This window comes from Ambystoma mexicanum, chromosome 2p (genome assembly GCF_040938575.1).
Source record: "Ambystoma mexicanum isolate Mex_15411 chromosome 2p, UKY_AmexF1_1, whole genome shotgun sequence".
Lineage (NCBI taxonomy): Eukaryota > Metazoa > Chordata > Amphibia > Caudata > Ambystomatidae > Ambystoma > Ambystoma mexicanum.
In genome coordinates, this window is record NC_090923.1 from 928,529,476 (window position 1) to 928,550,588 (window position 21,113).

Below are 21,113 nucleotides of genomic sequence, written 5' to 3' on the forward strand. Positions count from 1 at the left end.
GCTCTTGTGGGGTGACTGTGCAGCCTGCTGCACTGTCCAGTAGATGTAAGTAGGAAACTATGCCTCTTGGTTGGGAGTAGGTTATGTAGTCTTCAGTAGTACTTAATTAAAGAAACCAGCACTAGGACAATGGCCAAATAAAGAAAGCAGCGATCAAAGTTTCAGGGTGTCTCATTAACGAGGGTGTACACAAAAGGATACAAAAGCATGCATTAAGTGTTACAGTCTTGCATTGTCTTCCCTTTGCCCTTGCAATTTCAGTGGGGCTCCAGGTGTGGTGTTATTTGTATATTGCTTTCTGAAGGGGATCTTGTCTGTGCAGTAACTCTTCTCTTTATTTGTTTGCTTAAATGGATGCTGGTAGCTGTGATAGTGCTCTATGAGAGTGGTCGTTCTGGAATGCAGCATGCATACAGTCATTCAGAATTAGTACTAGAGTTTTCACCTGCCAGACCTGTCTAATCTTCGGGTCTAGCCCTCAGACTTTGGGTTTTTAAGTTCTCCAGTTCTACAGGGAAGAACGTGGAGTCCAGGATTTCCAGCAGGACCAGCAACTCTCCCCATGCCTCCATGTGATTGGCTACAAAGAGACCGTCAGTGGCCAATCACACAAAGGTGTGCTGTACAAATCCCGCCCATATCTGGTATCACAGCATAGTGTTTGGCTTACATTTTTTTTTAAAAAAAACAGGCAAGTGGGCCTGGTGGGCGGAATCTTACGTGGATATAGGCAGTGACGTGAATCTGCTGGTTTTTGTATTTTTAAATGTAGGCAGGTTTGCCACAACCCGCGTTTAGTCTGGACTGACTATTTTTGTTGCTGTGCCTGGTTGATAGACAATACATCTGGATTTTATTTGTCTCCTGGGACAGCAGCCTGAATTTCAAGATTCCAACGCCAATGACATTGCAGCAGGTGCGGCTTCTGGAGTATTAAAGTGTGTCAGCCAGAGATGAATGGGCTTTCTGCAGTGTTCCTTGGAGCTGCGATTTACAGCTCTAGTGTCAGATAAGGGCTGTCCAGTAGGTAATGGAAACTGGGTCATTGTACACGTTCCCCTTCAGCGACCCTTTAATGTGCAAAATGGCAACTCTTCATGCTAAGTGCTAATGTTTTCTACGACCCATATGCATTTTCAATTGAAGTCTAGACGACATGTCTCAGAAGCTAGTTGGTTTATTTGTGAAAGAATAGGTCAATTGTATATTTATAGAAACTTACAAGCCTGCCTGCTCGCTTGAAAGCGCAACCAAATTTACTTTTTTTCAGAACTGAACATTTTATTTCAACCGTGCAAAACTATATGCTGGATGCCGGTTTTGAAAATGAAAACGCAGGTTTTGATTATTAATAATAAAACCAACCCACAGCAGACTGCAGAGCTCCTTGTTGCAGTGTTACACGTGAATAAGGAATCCAGGCCTGCCTTCTTTTTTGCATGCTGTCACTTATAGCTCTGCAATGATAAGTGCGATGCAAAACTACAAATACCGGAATGCAGAGAAACACTCAGCAGAGGATGCACCACTCGTACCTGATATGGCGTGAGGAAATACACATTTCTCCTGCACCACCAACCAGAGTAAGGAGGTAGCAGTGGTAAAAAAGCTGTCTAGTGGTCAGTATTTGCTTTTTAGCCAAAGCCAATTTACATTTGATTTGTGGTACACACATTTGGGAAAAGCTAAACTACACATCCCAGAATGCAAAGTGCTGTTGAATGAACAGAAAGAGCTAGATGGAAGCTGTCATACATAGTATAGGAACACTTCTCAATACCTAAAGCTGTCTTGGAATATAGTCCCCCCTCTGAAGGTCTAGATAGCTAACCAAGTTCAGGTACAGTTACACCATTCATGGGCTCCAAACCCACACCAACCTTTACGGCTACTCCTTGTAGATTTGCATTTGTGTAGGGAAAATTAAACTTCAGTGTTGTGGAGCCAGATATTTATAATATTGCTCTGTTGTATGATTAATACGTGTAACAATAAAGATAATATTGGGAGATTGAATAACCTGCTAGTTTCTGTGAAAGGATAGGCGGAGCGGGGAAACGACAGTCGCAAGTCAGTGAGCCCATCTTAGCCTCGCAACTAACCTGACAAAAAAAAAAATATATGATTCTGGTAGAAAATGTTATCTGGCAGGATCGTATGCAGGCCTATGCCTCTAAAAAGGTGGCAGGGACTGGGAAAAGTGGTTTAATGTTATATGTGCCTATACCATCTTTTAAACTTACTTTCTTGCTCCTTTAAATTTAATTTAATTGGACAATATTGGCAATGTTTCTTAAGAAGTGCAACAGACCATTCTGTTATTGGTGTGCGCTTTATAAAATGTTTAAAGAATCACTCACTAATGTTGGCTTGGTGAGTTAATGTGCTTGCTGCAGTGATTTATGTGAAACTTGCAGCTAGATCCATACTGTAGGTTCTTAACCTACTGAATTATTATAAGGATTTACGGTCTTTTAAAGCTTAAAAATAAAACGTCTACATATATTTGTACAGTTTTGTTTAAAACAGGGCTTCTGAAAATATGGGCTTAGCTTCATTGTGAGGAATTGCCATCTAGAACCGGTGCAAAGCCCCAGATTTTTAGATTTATATTAAATGATAAAATGATGCAGGTAATTCAATCTCTGAAAGGGCAATCTGCTGATCAGAGTTCCCTTTCATAAGTTCCATTCAAAAAGAAAAGTATGCATCTGTGTCCTGCTACATCAGTAGCCTGATCCGCAGCAGTGCCTGCGCTGCCTGTGGCACAGAGCAGGGTCAGAGGACACAGATGCCTAATTAACAGCAGGCGCAACAGGTAAATCACAGCCACACAGGGACTAACAATATGCCACAGCATTGCCCAGATTTGTTTCAGTCTGCTTGTGCCCCCCCAAAAAAACTGAGTCTTGTCTCAACAGTGTATGCCAGCACCACTGCAAGCCAACACCATAATAAGTGTATTGCCTCATACAGACAGAAAAGGAGCAGAACACAAAACAACAGTACACGCTTCCCTCACACAATTGACATATCCTAAGCAGAAAGAGGTACATGCTTCTCTCGTCACACTGACAGAACGTGTCCAGCACAAGCAGGATTATCGGCACAAGTTTAACTCATTCACAGTCAACATACACAAGTAGCAGCTTGGTAACACGGCCTGCAATAAAAGAGAACAACTGCAAAAAACAGAGAAAGGAGCAGTGTGATCCACACCCATTCACTCAGCATCAACAAATAATACCAGGAGCATCCTCCTACAGCATTGTATTGAGTCCCAGCTAGTAAGCAGCAACACGTCTTCCACTATTGTTCAAGTAGCGTTTTTCCCTCACTGTGTTCTGCAGCAGACCCCAGTGACCACGAGTTGGCAATGCTGGGAATGGCATCCAGACCCCCTTCCAGCTGTTTGTATGCCACACCGTGCCCTGGTGATGGAGCTAAAGTAGTTCACCCATGGGACATAGGAAGGCAAGGGCGCAGCAGGCCTAGAGCCTCTGTCATGTTCCTGCAGGCAAGCTTGGGAGAACTGATGGCCCAATCTCCAGTACCCACACATGCGGCTGGAAGCTGCAAAGTCATTAGCAGGCCCTCGTAGATGACCAATACTAGAACAATACTGCTGCAATTGCAGCACTGTCTGACAACACACCAGACCTCTGTTACACACGGTTCCTGTGTTACAGTGCTTCTGCTTCATCTTTTGTGTTTTGCTGGCCTGGTTCATTATGGGAAGTCCTGTTTCCCTGAGTGAGATATTCAGTGGGGTGGCGCACCGGTGATCACCAGGTGGGTTATTTGCCTGGCAAAATCAACCACACATGTCAGCAAACCAAAACAACCCCTAGATGTGCAAAATATACCCCACACAATTTTGGGGGGAAATTTCACACAGTGTGGAAAATGTCTTACTGGGTTATCCTTGGATTACAGGGTTCCAATCAGCGCAGGCCTAATGTGAGGAAAATCACATATCACGTTTACTCAAATACAGACATTATTGTCTGGGTCACTCTGCAGTGTGTGAGGACTAAACCTAGGCAAGAAGGTGATCTCCACCTAACAAATTATGTGCTCCGAAGACATTTTATTAAGGAATAAAAGGATAGGCAGATTGTCCCCAAAATCCAACTACTTCGGTAGGGAAGGATCCGGATCTTCTGGTTCCAAAGTGAGGAACTTGGCTACATTGGTGCCATTTCCTCCCCTTGACTTCCTTTGCTATTTGATACCACGCTTCATTACTTCAAACCTTTGTTACATAAGAAAGCGAAGGCAGATAGAGACACATATGTGACTATGTTTTGATCAAATATTGAAACAGGGATTAGATCAGTGGCCTTAATTCATAAGCACTGCAGAGGCGCATAACACAACCATGCCCCATCAATGATACCAGGGGAAGGAGCATCACACGATCCTGCAAGCCAGGTGAATGCCAGTGCATGCTTTTTAAACAATGTGTATGGGAAACTTGACTTTGCATCTTGTTCATAACACCGATAGTGTGCAAAAACACCTATTAAAACTACGAACACCTAAAGGAATAGTGACTTAACAGATCAGTAATGAGGTGGTTAATTTAAAGGGCTGTGGACGCAAAGCAATCTACATCCAGAACATCTTGTTCCAAAAGCCATAATTTAGGAATTTGACCATTACTTGCCTCTGCATTACTTTTCATGGAATATTACACTTTATACTGGTGTGCAGTGAGTTGCCCAAAGGAGAAATGTGGATTAGAACATGAATCTTCTGATTTTAAAATAGGCAATTTAGCTTCTCGTCAGTATCCGGCCGTTCCCTCGCCTGTATATTCTTTTTGTGGGCAACTGATTGCAGTGCTGTAACTTCTTCTTTAGGGGTGGTTGGGTGGGTAGGGTGAAGAGATATTTATGTGGGAATGTTGCTAGGGGAGTCTGGAGTCTGGAGCTATATCTTTGGGGACATTTGTGGTGGGTAGACTGTGGGGTTGTGCCTGTGGAGGGGTTGGGTTGATGGAATGTGGGGATATGCTTTTGCGGGGAGGGCAAAGTTATATCTGAACAGACAGGATGGGGCTGGATTGGATACACTAGCAATAAAACGCCCTCACTGGCTCATGTGTGATTCTGCGTAATCTTGCATGATACCACTATAATCTCTTTTTTAATCTGTTTCATGTGCCATATTAATACCATTATATAATATCAATATTGCTAATCCCATGCTGTCTTTTCCTATTAATAATACGCTACCAGTTCATCACTATAGGAAATCTGCTTGATGGTCATTATTGCTACTACCTCCCAGGCCAATATTGCTAATGCCTTGCCCATTGTTATTATTGCTGATCATTGCCTACTGGTCAATATTACTAGAGGACCATTCTTCCTAATACTGTCTGATGGTCATGCTTGCTTATCCTGTGTCACATCATAACTGGTGTGCAAGGGTCAGCAAAGTGGCTCTTTTTGGCCAATGGACTTACACATGTGCTTGGTTGGGTCCCAGTTTTAGGAGTGGAATTCCCTTAAACTACCATAAAATTGGCATGTTTACTTGCTTAGTAACCCCACACTTTGTCTCGAAGTGGGAAATATTTCACAATGATCAATGTCTTGTGGGAAATTACTTGTTTGGTTGAAGATGTTGTAGGGCTGAACACCATTGTCTCCACTGAGGGTGTTGTTGCCCACTGCACCCACAACTTCGCATTGTAGCCATCCTTTGTGACCTACAGCATCGAGTGCTCAATCTCGGAGCCTTTGAATATAGACAAGTAACTCCTTTTGCTTTGGTGCCCCCAATCTACAGTGTACTCATATCAACACACAATATAGAGCTTTGCTGCCCTATTACATTTATCAGCATATCCATTAAGGTTTAGGACCAAGAAGGTGGGCTGGCTGGGGCATGCTGATGGCCCTTTGTTATTGGACTACACCCCGAGTGGGTTGCAATTGTTGCTTGATGCTTTGGGTGACTATTACAGGATAAATGGACTTTGAATTAACATCAGAAAGACAAAAAGTATGATATTTAGGTGGAAAAATATCTCTTCACCTACATTTGTTTGGAAAATAGAGTCCAAACCCATTGAAGTAGTAGGTTGTTATAAATACCTTGGTGTTTTAATTGATGATAGGCTCAGTAGGAGCTCGTACTTGGAGTTTATGGAAGCAAACCGTTTGAAGATAGACCGTGCAATGAGTTCTTTGATTGGTAAACAGAGCGGCTAGTCTATTAAGATGGTTCTATTACTATACACAGCAAAAATCGCAACAAGCATGCTACATGGAGTGGAAGTATGGGGACATGATCTTATGAAACAACTGAAAACAGTATACGTGAAAGGCACAACAATATTAAAAGTATGTAAATTCAGGTCATTTCGCTAGGATATGATCATTTGAACTCAGGTAGTTCATATACAGTTTCAGGTGCAGCAGGTGCAGATTCTCGAGGCCACTCGAGATCCTAAAATATGAAACACCAAACACACACCAGCTGTTGCCAGCTGATAACCCTATGCTGCACTCCTGATGGGGAGACAAGTCCCCAAGGTTATTTTCAGTATCACGTGAACCCAATCCGACTCCATCCAGTGCGGAGCTTGAAGTAACTATTGATACAAGATTACTAACACCAGCGACCTGAGATATCGAGGGGAACGTCCCGAGGACAGCTGTCCCTTTTTTAGAAAAAGACCAACCAGACGGGGACAAAGGAAGAAAAAAATCAGAGAGGAAGAAACAGACCGGGGAAAAGATATAGTTGTGAATATTTCATCATATCAATTATCACACATGGAATCAAGAGTTCTCCACAAAGGTCTGGCATTTGTACCACAATACAACACTAATCTTTTGAGAGAAAAGATTGATTTTTTCAAACTTATGAGGAAATTAAAATTAAAGGTTTTCTTCAACGAACTTGCAGAAGATGAAGACACTAGAGAAACTTCAGAATTTCTTGAACTTACACCTAAGAGTGTGTTCAATCCTCCTATTAACAATCACGTTCTGACAGTGTTTGAAAGAACAGTGTTAGACCAACTTAAGCAAATTCCTTTTAGAACCAAGGAAAGAAGCAACTTCACTAAGATCGAACGACAAACGCTTAAAAAGTTACTTGACAATAGCGAGATCATTTTTAAACCCGCAGACAAGGGAGGAGCCCTTGTCCTCATGGACAAGACCAAATATATAGCAGAAATTGAACGTCAATTATCAGATCAAGAAACTTATCAGGAAGTGAATTACAACCCTACCGAATTAGTAAGGAATCTGATAAAAGAGGTCTTGGATGAAGCTGAAACAAGAGGAGTTATTTCAGAAAAAACACATACGTTCTTGGAGAAGACACACCCTATAACTCCAGTAATCTACATCCTCCCTAAAATTCATAAAATACTTGTAGTCCCTCCTGGGAGACCTATCATAGCTGCCAGTGACAGCATCCAGGAACCATTGGCCAAATATTTGGATAAGATTCTACAACCACTCATACAGGAAACCCCGACCTACATTAAGGATACCACTCACTTCTTAAAAAAAACTAAAAGAGATAGTATGTGTTAAAGGAAGAGACACCTTGTTTACCATGGATGTGACATCCCTCTATACATACATTGCACATGAGGCGGGGCTAGAAGCCGTTGAATGGTTATTATTAAACTCTAACAACTGCCAGGGTGATCAGCTATTCGTGTTGACGCTGCTCAAACTGGTCCTTATGAATATTTTTGTAAAATTTCAAGACAGGTTCTTTCTGCAAGTCTAAGGGACCAGTATGGGGGCTGCAATGGACCCAGCCTATGCGAATACTTATATGTATTACTTGGAGGCAGAACACGTCCTAACATCTGCAAGATGGTTACGTCATCTAACCATGTTTGTAAGATACATTGATGACGTATTCGGGATTTGGTCAGGACCGGATGAAGAGCTACAAGAATTTTTTGGCATGATGAATGGAATGCACCCGAGGATTAAGTTTACAACGGACATCAGTAAAACCTCGATCAATTTTTTGGATGTAGAAGTATATGTGAAAGAGATGAACCTGGAAACATGTATATTTACCAAAGCTACTGACAGAAATAGCCTTTTATTGGCAATGAGTTTTCATCCTCGCAGGACAATTGACAGTGTTCCCTTGAGTCAATTTCTACGGTATCGCAGGAACATTTCTGAAGATACGGAATTTGTGAGACAATCTGCGTCCTTACGCCATAAGTTTATGGAAAGAGGCTACAGTCCTACCACCCTAACTCAGATTGAAGGGAAGGTGGCATCTATAGATAGAGAGACTCTATTGAAATCTAAAGAACGGAGCAAAGGTGACTCTATGGTCTATGTCACCATATACTCCGCTCAAAGCAAAAAAATTAGGAACATCATTCAAAGAAATTAGCCTATGCTGCAAATGGACCCCTCCACACAAACACTCTTTCAACAGCTGCCGATTTTTGCCTACAGGAACAGTAAGGCCATAAGGAACAGTTTGGTTAGATCGGACCTATCCTTGCCTCAGGAGGCGCAGTCTCAATATAAGGGAACTCAACCCGGCCATAACTGCCAGCATTGCAGTAATATTCTTTCAGGCAACATAATTTCACACCCACACACAGGGAAACCTATTACACTGAAACATTCCTGCACCTGTGATTCTTCCAATGTGGTTTATGCCGTCAAATGTCCGTGTGGCTTCTATTATGTTGGGATCACTATGAGAAAAGCGAAATTGCGTTGGACCGAGCACAAGTCCAACATTCGGACAAAAAGTCTTAGATACCCAGTATCAATGCACTTTCTAGAAGCAAAACACAGTATTGCTCAGCTTAAGTGTATGATCCTAGAACAAGTCAGGGTGGGACCAAGAGGGGGAGATGTGCATAAGAGATTACTCCAAAGGGAGATTGTTTGGATTGATCTTTTGGACTGTTTGAGTCCAAGAGGAATGAACATTGAATTTGACCTTATGTGTTTCCTTTAAGGTCTCCTGCTGTGCTTTTAATCATTTGTGTCAAGTTGCGTATAGACTGTTTACAAAAATTAACAGACATGTGTTTGTTAACTGTTGTGCCTTTATGTATTTTCGGCACTACTGTTGAGGCTGCATCCGAATACATGATTCATGATTATGGACTGATATAAAGAGTTGAGGTGTATTGAAATTCATTTGAAAACTGCTTGTTGGTGATTTTTGGGGTGGCTTTCCAGAGTGTGAACAGCAGAGGCGCCGGGAGTTCAATGTTGAGTCTGGCAACAGAGAGTTAAGAGTCTGTCAAATTAGAATGTAAGCGGACTTGAATCCGCAGGACAAATTACATATACGTGGAGATCTTTTCTCTTCTTGCCTAGATATGTTATCAGGTCAGGTATCCCAGTATGAATTTTGATTATTGTACTATACCTGTGAGGGTCCCTAGTGGTATTGGGAGTGACTGGATTTCCAGGTCACTCCACGTTCTCCCATGGGTCACCCTAATAAGCTTGCGGGAGGTAGGGGCTTGGAGCAGTATTTTACTGCGGTTCACCCCTTCTCCCGCCATGAAGTAATTTACTCACAGCTATCTCAGCTATAAGATCATTGATAGGTGGTGGCACCATTGGGTATTTGCCCGGATGCCCCCCTCCCTCGCTCTCCCCCCGTTTCTGATACATTTTATCCTTCCTTATGACTTTTCTGCCTTCTCCACATTCTCAATTGATATGGAACTGGTCAGGGTGTATTTTGCCCTTAACATTTTTTTGAATAGTGCCACTGTGACTTACCTAGCGTATGCCCTTTTGGTATCAGCTGTACCGTGAACAAAAGAGAATGAGATCAACGTACCGGGAGTCGTGGACTGCAGTCGCCGAGTCCAATACCAAGATGGACATCTGGAGTCGAAACGCGCAAGCGCGTCGCCTCCATGTCGACCACATAAACAGAATACTCCCGAGGAGTTCGTCTTGGCGACGAGCTGTGCGGTCGTACTGGGAGTTGCGCATTTTTTATGGTGAGTGTTCTTAACGAGACACCCAGAGCGGTAATAGTTCTGTGTATTGGTTGACGGGCACCCGATACACTTTTGGCAGTATACTATTAGAGAGGGCGTGTTGCATACTTAACATGCCCAGGCACATTTTTCCAACTAGTGAGCGTGTTATATCAGCACATGAGAGCCTGAGAGAGTCTTTCAGTTAATGTTAAGCATTAACTAACACGAGCGCCGTATCCATTAGGGGGTATGGACAGTATCTCAGTTTATTTGTTGGGGATGATTATAGTCAACAAAGCCAGATATGAGCTGCACTACGTTGTATGCACATTTTGGCGGTCGGATGTATTAATGAACATCAAGAGAACATTTTTTAAATGTGTGACCGTAACAAGTATACCTCAGTAAACTGAGCATGTGATTACTTCATTTTTTACAAGCTTCAGAGTGTTATAAGTAAATTAAATTTAAACACATATTCAAGTACTGAGTCGATCTCTTTTTGCCTTCAGCCACCACCCACTGGAAAACCCAGCCCTTCACCATCGTGTTCACCCGGGGAGAGGCACTGGTCTTCCTTCCGAGTGAGTACACCTAATTCCAACAGTATTAGTCTAAAAATTGAATCATGTTTGAGAACAAATCTCTACAATCCACTTCTGTACATTTTTATCATACAGATTGATCCCGGTTGTTGATAAGTACACTGGAATGAGGTTAGTTTTACTTTTTCATTGAGAGTGACCTATGAAATCTCACGTCTGACATAAAAGTCTAATTAGGTAGTCCTTCCCTTTTGTAGGAATTAATGAACAACTTTTGAAACTTTAACACATCCCACCCTGAAGAAGGATTGTTGCGTAATCCGAAACGCGTCGGTACACATGGTTGTGTTTAGGAGATTCTGAGCAGAAAGAAGTGTACTGCCCAGATTGACAATTGTGTTAAATAATTCAATATTTAAATGTGTTACTTCACGAATAACATTTTGAGAACATTTGTATGTTTTTGAGGACTGTGATTCAGCTCAGAATATTGTCGTTGTTTAAATGTATAAATACTTTCGTCTCTAATGATTACCACGCTATGAGTTAATAGTGTGGATGTAACATTGGAACGCACCTTTTGTGAAATTTACTTGTCTATATACATAAACATACTTTATCTGTCTAAAACTGTTTTGTCTCAGCTTTTATGGTGCTTCTCTGTAGACAAGCAGAGAGACAGATGCTATTTTTATCTTGTTTAGCATATAAATATTTTTTGAGTACAGTGAAGGCTTTCTTGCATTGTAATTTAATTGACAGTGTGGTCTCTCGTGACTTAAGACTTCTCCTTGTTGGAGTCGGATTAGGTTCACGTGAGACTGAAAATAACCTTGGGGACTTGTCTCCCCATCAGGAGTGTAGCATAGGGTTATCAGCTGGCAACAGCTGGTGTGTGTTTGGTCTTACGAAACAACTGACCATGTTAGAGGGGGAAATCTTGAGAGTAATCATAAGGATGCCCAAGACACTCCCAACCGAATATATCTATCTGAAGTTTGAATTGATGATTGCTTGGACGGAGTATTGTTATAAATCGTCCATGTGCTACGATAAATTGAAGTGCCTGGCAAACGGGGCGATTATGGTGGACCTATTTCAGGCTTTTAGGTGGATTTGTGAATACACAAGGTTTGGTACTTTAGGAAGATTTTAGCGAATGAACAGATTCTGGATGCAAGAGAATGTCCAAATACTGAGCTGGTCCTCACAGCTGAGTACATATGGCCCTTTGGGTAGCGTGTCATGCAGTGGATGGGAAGCAGAGTAGCTCTTACACAAATAACGGAACCAAGTCAGGAAGATGGCAAAGGTTTCTGTTTTAATATCAATTGTCTAAAACAGGGAGTTACAACAGATGTCAACGGACGTCGCATGAGCTCTCTGCGCATCATACAAAAAATGACACTTTTATAGTAAAAATGTGTCATATCTCACTTCGTACTACGTGGAAAATAAGAGAAACCTGCGAGGGGTGGCGGTTGGTTCAAGGGAAACATCTAAGTATACTTTCTATAAGGGGTTGGGTTGTGATTAGACATCTATTGTCAGGTGGACAATTTATGCCCACCTTTAGTGCAAGTCATCTCCATTAGGTACACGGTATAAGGCCATCTATAATTGGTTGGCACGCTCGTGCCAGTATGGAACATTCAACTCACTAGCAGCATGTATGCTCATACCGTAGGTGCCAGGAGGTGGACTTGACTGTACCTCCCCACCCAATTAGCCCAAAATCTCTCACCACCCATGCCTTCTGCCATGAAGGTTGTCTTTGAACTTGGCCTTGCAAAGTATCCTTGTCTCTGGGAATATAAAGGAGTTATTCCGGAACTCCATGCTCAACTTCTATTTTCATCCTTGGCTCTCACGTGACAGGGGACCACAATTTGGTCCATTTTTCAGTCTTTAATTGTCTTAAAATGAATAAAACTTGGCACTCATGGTGTTCTTTCTTTGCACCTTAATAAGGGATGATTCAGCATCTCATGTTCACTGACTTCAAGAATAGATCACCAGTCTTGGCGGCTTCAGTATAGGCTCCAGCGGAGTTTGTGCCTGAAATATATAGACGCTTCCCCTACTAGCAATATAGTTAGGCAGTATCTTTCTACCGCCATAAAGGTATTAGAAATAAAGGGGGCCAAACTTGGGATACCCAGTGCAGAGAGTTTTTAGCATCTGTGGGAAATCAGCCATTGAAACCATTGAACATGTTATGTTCATATGTGCTGGCTTGAATGGTTTGAGACACCAATACATGAAATCATAATAATATGGTATCCAGGTGGGGATGGAAATGAAATTTGGAGTGTTTTATTGGTTACATCTATCATATGGTTAAATTGTATAATGTTTGTATGGGAATTTTACAGGATTTGTCTCAGGGATTCTGTTAAAGTAATGGATGATATGATTTTATGTATTAATTGATGTATATGATGTTGGTGATGCTACTGTGATGTACATACAAAGCCGATTGCGGCTATATGTATGATAAATAAATAAATACATAAAAGGCCATTGCCCTATCTGCACTTCTACATAGAGTGCTGCTGTAGCCTCTCTATGGCATGCCCTGTTTGCCGTAGCCCGAGAGTCAGTTACCATCACCAGTACCAGACTAAGAGATCCCCCTGCAAAGGCAAAGAAATGGCTCCAGTGCTCTGCAGTCCTTCCAAGTTGTTTTGCCAATGGTAATTCTTTCCTGGAGAAGATACTGAAGGACTCTGGAAAAGGCAACCTCAGGAATTTCAGGCTTTCTGTAACTGAAGGTAGCAGAAAATCTTCACTCGTTAGATCCAGGATCATCCCAATAGTGACATTCTGATGTCGTGTGGTCCCTTTTTCCATATTTTACCAACCTTGAGCGTTCTGCTTCAAACAGCCTCTGGTGAGTTTGCACTCTCTGAGAAGAATTAACAAATTGAAATGTTCAAATGTGCCGCACATTTCTGAAATGTCTCTAAGATAAGGTGTTCAGAACTGAATAATGAAAACAGTGTGGAAGGGTGCTTAGCAATTGGGGAGAGTGCCACCTGTGAGAAAATGGTTTTCCTAATGTTAACAAGGACATCTTTCATGATGATGCTTGAATTGTACAGAAATGCATGTAATTACACATTATGCTGCAGTATTTCCTCTTTCTTGCATCAAACATGTGTAAATAATGCCACTATATCCTGTATTGGGGAACAGAGGCAGGTGATCTCCTGTGCTCCCAATAACATGGGCTGTCAGAAAACTAAGGCCACAAGCTCCCGCAAAGTCTCCTTTAAATAAGGGTATAGAAAGGGGACTTCATATCTAAACTCAGAATATGCACTGCCGATTGAACTACCGAAGGAAAGAGTTACCACATGTAATACAACTTTTCATTTTCTATCATGGAACTGCGATGGTCCCCAACTTTGTTGTAGGCCCTCCCTGGGTTTAGAACTCTTGAAAAGTTTAAGTTTGAGGTTCCTGGTTTTCGTCATACTTGTTGTTTGTTGTTACATATTTAGTCTGTTGTGTGATTTAAGTGTTGTTCCTTCTCAAGAGTAAATCGGTGTGATGCTGGAAATGCATCAGAGGGACAGGGCGTCTGTATCCTTGTCCTTTACTGCCTTTTGTCGTGTGTTCTGTTGTGTTTTCCACGCAGAAGTTCATGTGGTGCTCCTGGCGGTGCAGCTCTCTCTTTTGGTTTTGGTGAACAGACCCATAGGATACCCTTATGGCACCCATGGGTAGGGCTACAACCCTGTGCCTCTAGTGTATGTTTTTGGGCACATGTGTGTGGCCCACAGAGCAGGGTATGGGCTGGTGGCAGCTCCATGCTGAATTTGACAGGTTCCCTGAGTATCCTCTATTTTGGGGATCCCCAGGCCCTGTCATTGGAATCGGTAGATTCCTGATGGAGACAAGATGGCCCACGTGGCCTCTTACCTTCCATCGCCCGTTACCTTGATCTTCCCGAAGTCCCGGGAAGCCCTGACTCTGTCCCTTCCCCCTGACTGGCTGTTGGGTGGAAGTTACACATATGGTAGTGTGGGGAAGTGCTGACCAGACTGGCTGGAGCCTTCCCAACAACCGTATGTTGTTGGTACGCCTGTGGGTGGGATCTGGGTGAATGGAGTGTGTGGCGCATCCCCATTCTGTGTTGTGGGTGTCTAGTATCTGGTGTTTGACACAATGACTGAGACAGCCCTGCTCGAAACTGGTATGAATGCAGTGTGGAGTCTTGAATGGCTGGGTACTTGTCCCAATACACATAACTTGTTGTGAGTGTCTGGAGAGAAGTGAATGGCCTGAATGCAGTATGCACCCGATTGGCTGCCTGCCTGCATGAATGCCCTTCTGACCAATTGAATGTGACCCAGCAGAATGAATGGGGGACCAACTAGTATATCTGGGGGCCTCTGACTGCTAGAATTCATGTTCAGAAGCTGAAGTCCACTACAACGAGTAACTGGAGTAAACCTGAAGCTTAACCTTGAAACCCTGCTGGAAGAGAAGATTTGCTGTTGCTCTCCTTCACAATCTGAAAGCTGCTGTGTCACCAAGGACTGACCCAGAGTGGACCTGGTAAGGCGCCCTCTTCCCGAGCTACGAGGGACCATCGTGCACCAACTGATCTTTGCCAAAGCTCCCTGGTAGACAGACCTTCGACAGGCTGCCGACCCGAGATTGGGACTGGCGCGGAATCCCAAAGAGAAGCGCCCGGACTGTTGTCCGCCACTGTCGACGACCGCCATCGCCGACCGGAGCCACTGTGCTCCTGTTTGCCTAAGAACTTCATTTGATCCAAGGACGCTCTCGTCTGCATCGTCGCCCGTCTTATCCCACTGGAGAAGGCCTGACCGTCGACGCGCCGAGGAGCATCCGCCGGTGGGTTTCCTACCACCCGAAGACCACAGAGACGCTGACGACTCGATGCCCTTGCTGGGCCACAGTTCTTCAAACTCTTTGCGGTCCAGAACTATCGACACAGAGGTGCCCCGCACGCCTCTTCCTTACAGGACGTTTACGCTTCCCTGTCAACGAGCACCGCTAGGAACAAAGCTGCCACTTCACCGTCGTAGCTCACCCTGTTCTCCGTCGGACGTTCGACGACCTGTGATTCCTGCCTTAAAGGGAGGACACTCAAGAAGGGTTGTCGATTCCCAGACGAGGAACGCTACAACACCAGGTACTTTGGGGTTACAGAACTATTGGGAAGTCTCGTGTGAACACTATATGGACAGGGCTTGTGATATATCTTTATTCTACATGTTGACTAGGTGAGGGGGCGTTCTCCACACAGAAATGTGAATAGGTATCGGGGTCAGTATTCTGCCAATTGTTCTCACCAACTGCTTTCCTCTTACCTCTATTGTTGGTTGCCCTTACAAACTGATTTGTGTGCCATTTAACCGTACAGTTGATGCACTTTAAAGAGATCTAATAGTAATCGTGGTACCAAGTAGAACTGTATATTTGCCATTATAGATAACCGAGTACAAAGTGAGTTATCGTGATATTGTACATAACCTAGAATATTAATTATATAAACACTGTGTTTTAACCGATAGTGTGCGGACATTCCTTTGTGGGTGCTTCGGGACTACACTGTACTTAAGAACCAGCCCGCACTACCTCCTGAGAAGCTAGGCCTTGATTGCTCGACCACGTACCAATAATAGAGGATTTTGGCTGGGGTTCTCTGTGCCTCTCCTCTACCATATAGAGAGTGGAAGTACAGGCACCCCCATCCGGTCCTTTACACTGGTGGTAGCGGTGGGATGCTTATGGTTTTAAGAATCAGTGTATAACCGTGCCACTTACAAACATATCTGCACTTTGTTAAATTGAGGTTTAGCTGTGTACGAGATAACTGCATTACAAGCAATGGAATCTATTGCGAATGGTAAATTGACTTGGATGAGCTTAGAGGCTCTCCAGAGTGCTTGTGAAGCCAGGGAGTTAGACTTTGTGGATAAGTCTCGGCCTGAGCCGATAGCTGCCCTGGTGGACTACCAGACTGATTGTGAAATTCTTGAAGGGGGGATGCAACCAATGAGGACTCTACCCCGAGGGTTGTTGCTGAATCCGATTCTGGGAATGCCACCATTCCTGCTGCCTCTGTTCCAAACCCCAGCACTTCCTTGGAGCTTGAATTATTAAGGATGAAATTGGCCTTTGAATATCACAAGTTATAAATAGATGCCAAGCTTAAGAAAGAGGAGCTGGCACAGCAAGTGGAACTCAAGAATAGGGATCTTGAACTCAAAGACAAGGACACTAAATGTCAGCAAATGCAGCTAGAGAAAGCTTGAGTGGAGACTTCAGCTAAACCAGTTGAGAGTGTCAGGTCCCCAGCAACCAAGTTTATGAAAGATTTGGTTGGTGTGTATGTGAAGGGTTCTGATATCCTCCAATGGATTGAAGCGTTTGAGATGGCTTGTGCAATTCATGATGTTGATAGGAGAGATTGGTTAAGCAGAGTGCCTCAGAATGGATATGACTGTATTCTGAAACTGAGTGTGGAAGAAAGGGGTCAGTATGAGTGTATGAAGTCTGCTTTAATTGCCAAGTTTGGCAAGACACCTACCCAATACCTTAAACGGTTCAGGGATTTTAAGAAACGTGAGAATGTGTCTTGGATTGACTGGGTGAGTGCTGCGCACATGAACATGATGGGGTGGATTGATGGTTACAAAGAGAAAACGTTTGTTGAATTGTCCCACCTTTTGTTTTTTGAGCATTTTTCGGAAGCCTGTTCACCAGAACTGCGTCAGTATGTTGCTGACCAGAACATTTTGGACCCCTTTAAGCTGGCTAGGTTGGCTGACAAATTGGTCTCCCACCGGGTGTCCCCTAAGGACTCCAGTGGGAAGGACAAGGACAAAGAAAAGGGGACCTCTCAGAAAGCTGAGGAGTCCCAAAAGCAATCACAGTCTGTTAAACCAAAACCGGCCTCTCCTAAAACCCAACAACCTAGTGGGGATAAGTCTGTTGAGGGTGGGAGTAAGAGTAGTGGTCCGCCTGCTGCAAAGCAGGGTCCCACTGGCTCCAGTACTGTACCCCGCACTCCCGGCACTTGTTGGGATTGTGGGGCTCTGGATCACCGAAAGGGTGACCCCAAGTGTAAGGGTAAGGCACTTGGAGTCCAGGCTGTCAGCCTGACCTACCCCTACACCGTACCTGAGGTGGAGGCCACTGTCTTCCCCTCCTCTACTGGGATCACCTTTGGTGCTCCCGTAGAGATTTCCTTAGTGTCCCTTGGGGCCTGGGACCAGTACGCAGAAGTACTCGCGACTATCCCACAGAACACTCGTAGGTTTCTGAGAAGTGTCCTCTTGAATGGCCAGCCTTTTACTGGTTTGAGAGACACTGCGGCAAGCATGACAGTGGTGGACAGGACCCTGCTCAAGCCAGAGGACTATGTCAGTGCTCCTCTGAGAACCACCAGGTTAGCTTGTGGGCCTCCCAAATTATCGCCTGTAGCCTTAGTCAACATTACGATTGGAGACAAGACAGCTAAGCTTCCGGTCCTGGTTCAGGACAACGTGCCTGCGAACAATTTGTTAGGAAATTATTTGGTCGAGTTGGGGATGATCACGGATGGTATACCCATGGCTGCTGTGGCAGTCACCCGATCGCAGGTCACACAGAGTCTTGCTGCGAGCCCGGCACCCTCACCGACGGGGGAAATCCAAGGTGCGAAGGAAACGGAAGTGTAAGAAGGCCACCTCTGTGGAGGGAGCCATTGCTCTTCCTGCTGTTCAGACAGCACCCATTGGGAGCCAGGCTCGGGACGGGCTAGGTCCAGTGGTGAATCCCGTCCCAACACCTGTGGGAGAAGAGCCAGAAGACGTTCCTATGGGAGAGGTTCTCAACCCGGAGGATCATCCCGACCTTCAATGCTTGTTAGCTGAAGAGGGACCCTCCCGGGCGGACTTCTGTAAGGGACAGAGAGAGTGCCACTCTCTCGAGGGTCTGAGGAAGCAGGCCCTGTCCCAGGCACAAGGAGAAGTGCCTAGGACATTCCAGATGTATTGGGAGGACGAGCTCCTTGTTAGTGAGCCCACTAAGCCTGAACCTGGTGCCCTCAAGAGGTTGGTGGTACCCCAGGTTTACAGGCCCTTCCTGCTGCAGTTGGCGCATGAGGTGCCCTTAGCTGGTCATCTTGGTACCAAGAAGACTAAGCAGAGGTTCTCTGCCCATTTCTACTGGCCCTGGATGGGAGTAGAAGTGGAGTCCCACTGCCGAACCTGCCCAACTTGTCAATTGTCTGGCAAAACTGGAGGCAGTGTCATTGCCCATCTGCAGCCATTGCCAGTGGTTGGCACACCATTTGAGAGGATGGGCATCAACATTGTCGGTCCCCTTGACCCTCCCACTTCATGTGGACATCGGTTCATCCTGGGCTTGGTCGATCATGCCACCAGGTACCCTGAGACTATACCCCTTCGGACTATTACTGACAAGGTGGTTGCCAGGGCTCTCCTGGGCATTTTCACCCATGTTGGAATCCCTAAGGAGGTTGTCTCTGACAGAGGATCCAACTTCATGTCTAGTTACATGAAAACCATGTGGAAAGAGTGTGGGGTAACCTACAGGTTCTCCACCTCTTACCACCGCCAGACCAATGGTCTGGTTGAGAGATTTAATAAAACTCTCAAGGGCATGCTAGGTGCTTTGGAAGAGTCCCTAAGGAGGAAATGGGATCTCCTCCTGCCATGCCTGCTGTTTGCTTACCGAGAGGTACCTCAAGAGGGTGTTGGCTTCAGCCCCTTTAAGTTACTCTTCGGACATCCCGTGAGGGGGGCCCCTTGCCTTAATCCGAGAAGGTTTGGAGGCCACCCCTCCAGGTCCTGCCAAGCAAGTGGGAGACTATGTGTTAGGCCTCAGACGGAGGATGACACAGATGATGGGTCAGGCTACAGCAAATCTCAAGGCCAGCCAGGAACTGAATAAGTACTGGCATGACCTTAAAGCCTCGCAAGTGGAATGGACTCCGGGACAGGAAATCCTTGTGATGGAGCCTACCAAGCCTCAAGCTTTGGCAGACAAATGGACTGGACCCTTCAGGATCATCTCCAAGATGGGCAAAGTCAATTATCTGGTTTACATGGGAGTCCCTGAGGTAACCCCTCGGGTATTACATGTTAAAAGGCTCAAGCCTTTCCACAGGCGAGCAGAAGTCTAATGTCTCTTGCTGGCTTCAGAGCAAGAAGAGGATGAGAGTGAGCCCCTTCCGGATTTGCAGCATAGCAACCCTCAGGATGGCTCAGTGGAGGGAGTACATCTCTCTCCCGATCTGACGACAGAGCAGCAGAAGGCCTGCAGGGCTTTGCTCTGGCAGTATGCCGCTCTGTTCTCACTGACACCAGGCCTTACACTGTGGTGTAGGCACGAGATTGACACTGGTGATAGTGTGCCTGTCAAAAGCAGATGCTACCGTATGTAAGATACAGTTAAGAACCACCTCCAGGCTGAGGTCGCCAAGATGTTGGATCTGGGTGTTATTGAACCCTCAACCAGTCCCTGGTCCAGTCCTGTGGTCCTTGTCCCCAAGGCAAGTTCCCAGACAGGTACCAAGGATTGGAGGTTCTGTGTGGACTACCGAGGAGTCAATGCTGTCACCAAAACTGACGCGCACCCATTGCCCCGGGCTGATGAGCTCGTGGACACCATAGGTGCTGCCAAATTTGTGAGCACCTCTGACCTTACCTCAGGCTATTGGCAAATAGCTCTGACGGACCATGCCAAGGAAAAGACGGCAATCTCAACACCAGAGGGACTCTACCAGTTTAGGGTCATGCATTTGGGTTGAAGATTGCCCCTGCCACCTTCCAGAGATCATGCGCTCAGTATGCTGGAAGCCTTTTGTGTGGCTTACTTAGACGACATTGCTGTCTACAGTTCCACCTGGGAAGAGCATTTGACACATCTGGATAAGGTGTTGCAGGCCTTGAAAAGGGCTAACCTCACTATCAGGGCCACCAAGTGCCAGATAGCTCAGGGGAAAGTCACATATCTTGGTCATGAGGTAGGAGGGGGTCAAATCCAACCTCTCCCCAGTACGTTACAGGATGTACATGACTGGGAGACTCTCTCTACTCAAACCCAGGTGAGAGCCTTTTTGGGCCTCACTGGGTATTATTGCAAATGCATGGCAGACTATGGAACCATAGCTGCACCCCTGACAGCTCTGACTTCACCCAAACACTCTAGGAAGGTTAATTGGACTGAAGACTGTCAGAGGGTCTTCGATAGCGTGAAAGAAAGTCTTTGTAGGACACCTATGTTGTGTGCGCCTGACTACAGCCGTCCCTTTATCGTCCAGACAGATGCCTGCGACACCGGAATTGGAACAGTCTTGTCCCAGTTTGATGACAAAGGGAGGGAACATCCTATCATATTCATCAGTAGACAACTCAAGGGTAGAGAACTTATATGGGCTACTGATGAAAAGGAATGTTTCAGCATAGTTTGGAGCCTTGGGCATTTTAGGCCCTACCTTACAGGGTCTACCTTCAAGGTCCAAACAGATCATAAGCCCCTGAAGTGGCTTATGCAGATGAAGGGGGAAAACCCGAAACTGCTCAGGTGGTCCATTAGCCTACAAG

General features: G+C 44.9%; 1 protein-coding gene and 1 long non-coding RNA gene across 6 annotated transcripts in view; one reads left to right on the forward strand and one right to left on the reverse strand.

The window, feature by feature from the left end:
• Positions 1 to 21,113, reverse strand: part of LOC138566924 (uncharacterized) — a 522,453-nt gene that overhangs the window by 480,972 nt on the left and 20,368 nt on the right. The window lies entirely within an intron of this gene.
• EXOC3L2 (exocyst complex component 3 like 2) overlaps positions 1 to 21,113 on the forward strand; it is a 543,403-nt gene that overhangs the window by 41,696 nt on the left and 480,594 nt on the right. Inside the window, exon 2 of one of the 3 annotated variants that reach the window (XM_069644660.1) lies at positions 10,486 to 10,557. The exons of the other annotated variants lie outside the window; for them this stretch is intronic. The gene's annotated coding sequence lies outside the window, so the exon portion shown is untranslated. The remainder of the gene's footprint in view (positions 1 to 10,485; positions 10,558 to 21,113) is intronic. 3 annotated transcript variants of the gene reach the window in all.